Below are 6,180 nucleotides of genomic sequence, written 5' to 3'. Positions count from 1 at the left end.
GAATACATAATAAAGAAGAGAAAAGCCAGGAATAATTTAATGAGCTTTAGTAAGACCACATTGCAAAGGGTTAAAAAAATGATATGTAGGATCTGATAGCTTAAATTCTACAAAGGGAGTTGACCCAAAAAGGTCAAGAAATCCTCAAGAATTGAATTATGGGGGCAGCTAGGTGGCACAATGGATAGAGCACCGGCCCTAGATTCAGGAGGACCTGAGTTCAAATCTGGCCTCAGACACATAACACTTACTAGCTGTGTGACCCTGGGCAAGTCACTTAACTCCATTGACAAAAAAAAAAGAATTCAATTATGATGACTTAAGTCAGTCTTTTTGCAATGAAAAAGAGAAGAGGTTCTTAGAAAGACCAATATAGATGCACAGGAACTCATTGACTAACTTAGATTTTTAGAAAACACTTTGCTGACACTCTTCTGGCATGCAAGAACTTAATATAGGAGTATACTTTTTTTTTCTTTAAAATCCATTATAATTGGTTCCATAGGTCCACATTTATCCTTTCACCATGCTCTTTTGGGTGTTAATTATGCTGAACATTCACAGAATTCAGTAAGCTTAGAGCCCCCAGACTAGGGAAGGTTTTTTTTTCCTTTCCTAGCAATTGTACAGAGACCCTTTGCTTTGACTGAAAAAAAATATCCAATAGCTATATTTTCCCTTTTCACCCAATCCTCTATAGCAAAAATTCTGAATTCAATAAAAGTCAGCTTATCTTTATTTGAAGAAAAAACCAATGATAAGAGTACACACAGAAAATAAATAGGGCTTGAAAGAATAAGAAACAACAAAAGGGTAATTGATTCTGTCTCACAGGGTGGGGTAGACAATAAGGGTGTACAAATTTGCCAGGCCCAAACAGCCCTGTGAGGTTAGGTCAAGATAGCCCAATATCAAATACTATGTAGGAAAGATCTCTCAGTAAGCTGATCATCCACTAAGAAAATGATCCAACTCTTCACAGTTATAGTTATTTGGAAAATGCAATGTTCTCCTTTTCTGACTGGTTCTTAGCACCTTTGCCCTGATGTTTACAGCCAACAACTCTGCCCTCTCAGCTGTTAATTCTTTGCATGGTGAGGCTTCAAAATGGGAACCACTACACTCCTGCTGCTACTGCTCTGAAAGCCAGCTCCATATTCTCCTCTCTAATTCCCTTCCATCTATAGCCAAACTTTGGTGTCTTTACAAATATCACTCTCACCATTGTATTTATAAATCAACTAGCCAAAAGGCAGTTAATTTACTTATGTGCTTACTATGTGCCTGACACTGTGACAAACTATCAGGACACAAAGAAAATAAAACTATTATCTTCAAACAGCTTGCATTCTAATGGAGAAGACAACTTATATAAAACAGAAAACCCAAGATCAATACAGAATGAGAAGGTAATGTTAGAAAGAATGGCAATATCAGTCAAGAGATCTAGAAAAGTCCTCCTGGAGGAGATGACACTTGAGCTTAATGTCAAAGGGAACTAGGGATTGTAAGAGTCAGAGGTTAGGAAGGGAAGTATTCCAGGCATGGAAAATTGCCAGAGTAAAGACACAAAGATGGAGGCTACTTACTATGTGAAGAACAGCCAATAGACTAGTCAATATGATTGATCATTGTGTCTGTGGAGGAGAGAATTTGGGAAAATTGTAAAATTAGGAAGGGGGTAGTTTGTGAAGAGCTTTACATGCTGAACATGGAAGTTTACATTTGATCCTAGAAGTAAGAGAGCCAATGAGTTTGTTTTTTGTCTTTGTTTTTGTATTGTTTATTTTTGTAAGGAGGAAGAGAGTTACGTGGTCAAAGTTGAGCTTTCGGAAAATCACTTGAGCACCTAAGTGGAAGATGAATTGAAATGGAGAAGAGACTGGGTCAGGGGTGATAGATGTCAAAGGCTATTGGAACAGTCCAGATGAAAGAAGATGAAGGCCTTAACTAGTTTGATGAATAAGAAGGAGATATATGTGGGATATGTGTGTGTATTTTTAAATTAAAAGATTTGCAAACTAGTAGGACATGTGAGGTGAATATCAAAGAAGAGTTGACAATAATAACATGTTTGTGAATCCGGAAGACTGGAAGGATAGTGGTTCCTTCAACAGCAATAGGGAACATTTGAAGATGAGAGAGTTCTGTTTTGGATATGTTGAGTTTGAGATGCCTGTACTCTATCTAATTTGATGTATGTAATAGATAGTGATGTAGTATCGGAACTCAATAGAAAGACAAGGTATGGATAAATTGATTTGGGAATTACCTATGTACAAATGATGATTAAATTCATGGGAACTGATTAGTTCACCAAGTTATAGAATATAAAGAGAAAAAGCCCAAGAAAACATTGAGTGATACCTGTAGTTAGTAGACATAGCATGGATCAAATAAAAGCAAAAAAGACTCTGAGGGAATAGTCAGACAGAAAAGAAGACACAAAAGATGGTCAAGAAAATTCAAAGAAGAGAGTATCCAGAGACAAAAAGGGACGACCAAAGTGAAATAATACAGAGAGCTCAAAAAAGAATGAGTACCTAGAAAAATAAAAGGTTATTGCATTTGGTAATATTGGAGAAATCAGTTTTAGCTTTATTATTAGGTCAAAAGAGAGATTACAGAGCATTGAAAAGAGAGTCATAAGAAATTAAAGGCGGGGCATCTAGGTGGTACAGTAGATAGAGCACTGGCTCTGGAGTTAGGAGGACCTGAGTTCAAATCCAATCTCAGACCAGATACTTGACACTTACTAGCTGTGTGACTCTGGGCAAGTCACTTAACTCCAACTGCCTTGCAAAAAAAAAATAAATAAATAAGGGAAAAAAAGAAAAAAAAAGAAAAGCATCTAGTATATACGGCTTTTGTAAACAGTTTAGCTAAATAGAAAAGGAGAGATATAGGTTGTTAGCTTGTGGTATGGTATTATCTTATAAGGGTGCTATGTTCTTCTTTTTCTAGATAGGAGAGATTCCATTTTGTTTGGAGGCAACCATACAGATGAAAAGGGAGAAGAGGAGATTGAAAATGAAAGAAAGAGTCGTGATATTGGTGGCACAATCTGCTGAAGACAGATGGGGTGGTATCAAGGGTATGTGTAGAGGGGTTGGCCTTGACAAGCAGAAGGCTTACCACATCTGAATATAAGTTACTGGTGTGAAGGAGAAAGTCAGGTGTGATGTAAGTGGGATATAAGATAAGGAGAAGAGAAAAGGAACCTCTAGGCAAATGACTTTGATTTTTCAGCAAAGTATATACTGAGGTCATCTCATCCTCAATAGAAAAGGGTAGGAGAAGGTAGTGGCAGGGATGGTAAGAAGAGAATAAAAGGTTTGGAATAACTATTGTGATGAGTAGAAGAGCAAATCAAATATTGAGGAGCAATAGAACTACCTTGCTGTAGTGTGGGCCCAGTTGAGATTAGCTAGCATGAATTTGCAAGTGAATCTAGCCAGCAAAATTTTGTAATTTCTTCAAGTTTTGTTTTCATCATGTGAATAATAGCAAGGCAGTTGAATGGTGGCATAACCTCAGGTTAGGGTTCAGCAAGATTTGATAGGTGATAGGACCAAGGTAACAAGAGATTCAAGAGTAGAGGAAAGTGTAGAGTTGAACTGGTTCACCAAGGGGTAAGATTGGGCAAGGAGTAAAGTGAACCCAGATCAGATGTGAGGGCCTGGGGAGTATTAAGGAATGGAAGGATTGGGGAAGGGTGGGGGGAGTGTCATAGTAAGTACAAGGAACAATTTTAGGAGGAGCAAGATGTAGGAAAATATGGGAAGATAAAAGATTATGATCAAATAAAGTCAATTTATACTACTTAAATATGTAAGTAGAGCCTATGGGAATTACGACATGGCCAATGATATGACTCTCTGTGTGACTCCCCTAAGACAGAATGAAAGACTAAATTATAGGAATTAAGGGTATTGAAGAACTGAGAAATTAAGGTATTTAAAGGAATATCAGCATGTATAGTACAATCCATTAAAATGAAGAAGTACTTGGGTAGAGTGAAATACTGAACTCATTGGAGAAAGGATCAAGAATTTTCTTTGGGAGGCAGAGCCAAGCAGAGGGATTTTCTTTCAGGGGCAGAGCCAAGATAGCAGAGGGAAAGCAGTGACTTGCTAGAACTTTACCTCAAACCCCTCCAAACACCTATAAAAATGGCTCTAAACAAATTCTAAAGTAGCAGAACTCACAAAAAAAAAACAGGGTAAAACAAATTTCCAGCCCAAGACAACCTGGTTAGCTGATTGGAAAGGTACATCGCACCAGGCTGAGAGAGAAGCGCAGTTTGGCGTGGGCGCGCAGGCCATAGTAACCCTGAAGCAGGCCTCAGAGGACTGAATCACGGGTAGCTGTGGAAGTTTCCAGACTTCTCAACCCAGGAACACCAAAGACAATTTAGAAGGTCAGTAGGAAAAGTCTCTGACTGCTGGTGAGAGAAGAAGCTAGGTCTCAGCCACCCCGAGGGCAGTGGTTGCCTCCTGGGCTTCCAGCCCACAGACTGAGGGGGAATCAAGTGGCTGATCAGAGGGGGATTGCAAAGATCTCTTTGCCCATGTTTAGATCTGGGTCACAGTTCTGAGGGGCGGTCCTGGGGCAAGGAGGAACACGGGCGTGTTGGAACTTATAGTGGCTGTGGAGAGGAAACACCTCGCCCCTTATCACAGCACTTTGGAAGAACTGAAAATTTTCAGGTCCCTAGAGGTATCTCTGAAAACAGCTTTACAAACCCCTGAAGCTTGGGACAGTACATTCTTCACATTAGAAACAGACTCTTACTTTAACAAAGAGTTTAAAACTCAAATAATTGGTTGGGATCATGAGCAAGCAGCACAAAAAGAGTCAGACTATATTATCTTTCTTTGGTGACAAAGAAGATCAAAACATACAACCAGAAGAAGAAAACAAAGTCAAAGCTCCTACATCCAAAACTTCCAAGACAAATATGAATTGGTCCCAGGACTTGGAAGAGCTCAAAAGGGATTTTGAGAAGCAAGTAAGAGAAGTAGAGGAAAAACTGGGAAGAGAAATGAGAGTGATGCAAGAAAATCATGAAGAGCAAGTTAACAGCTTGCTAAAGGAGACCCAAAAAAATACTGAAGAAAATAACACCTTAAAAAATAGCCTAACCCAGTGGCAAAAGAGGTCCAAAAAGCCAATGAAGAGAAGAATGCCCTAAAGAGCAAAACTGGACAAATGGAAAAGAAAGTCCAAAAGCTTACTGAAGAAAATACTTCCTTAAAAATTAGAGTAGAGCAATTGGAAGCTAGTGACTTTATGAGAAATCAAGACACTGTAAAACAAATCCAAATGAATGAAAAATTAGAAAACAATGTGAAATATCTCATTGGAAAAACAACTGACCTAGAAAATAGATCCAGGAGAGAGAATTTAAAAATTATTGGACTATCTGAAAGCTATGATCAAAAAGAGAGCCTAGACATCATCTTTCAAGAAATTATCAAAGAAAACTTCCCTGATATTTTAGAACCAGAGGGCAAAATAGAAATTGAGAGAATCCACCAATCTCCTCCTGAAAGAGATCCCCAAAGGAAAACTTCTAGGGAATATTGTAGCCAAATTCCAGAGTTCCCAGGTCAAGGAGAAAATAGTACATTTTTTCTGCTGGTGAAGATCTCCCCATGCCAACATGCCTCTCATGAAAGACCTCCTGCACCCCTCTCCCAAGGAGGAGAAGTGAAAAGACAAGAAGAAGCGCCTGGTGCAGAGTCTGCACTTGTATTTCATGGATGTAAAGTGCCCAGAGTGTTATAAAATCACCACTGTCTTTAGCCACGCACAAACAGTGGTTCTCTGTATGGGATGTTCCACTGTGCTCTGTCAACCTACTGCAGGAAAGGCAAGACTTACAGAAAGATGCTCCTTCAGTTGGAAGCAGCACTAATGAACGAATCAAGATGATTGAGAAACTGTAAAGAATAAAACAAATTTGATACAAAAAAAAAGAAAATATTATAAGCAGCCAGAAAGAAACAATTCAAGTATTGTGGAAACACAATCAGGATAACACAAGATTTAGTAGCTTCTACATTAAGGGACCACAGGGCATGGAATATAATATTCCAGAGGGCAAAAGAGATAGGATTACAACCAAGAATCACCTACCCAGCAAAACTGAGTATGATCCTGCAGGGGGAAATATGG

The 6,180-nt window shown here is 38.7% G+C and overlaps 1 pseudogene; it reads left to right on the top strand.

Annotated features, from left to right (window-relative positions):
- The first annotated feature begins 5,665 nt into the window (after positions 1 to 5,665).
- LOC114029938 lies at positions 5,666 to 5,920 on the top strand (annotated as a pseudogene).
- The last annotated feature ends 260 nt before the right edge of the window (positions 5,921 to 6,180 follow it).

This window comes from Vombatus ursinus, unplaced genomic scaffold, assembly GCF_900497805.2.
Source record: "Vombatus ursinus unplaced genomic scaffold, bare-nosed wombat genome assembly UNPS02014942.1, whole genome shotgun sequence".
In the NCBI taxonomy this organism is placed as follows: Eukaryota; Metazoa; Chordata; class Mammalia; order Diprotodontia; family Vombatidae; genus Vombatus; species Vombatus ursinus.
Note: the sequence above shows the minus strand (reverse complement) of the source record. Positions and strands in the feature narration are given on the sequence as shown.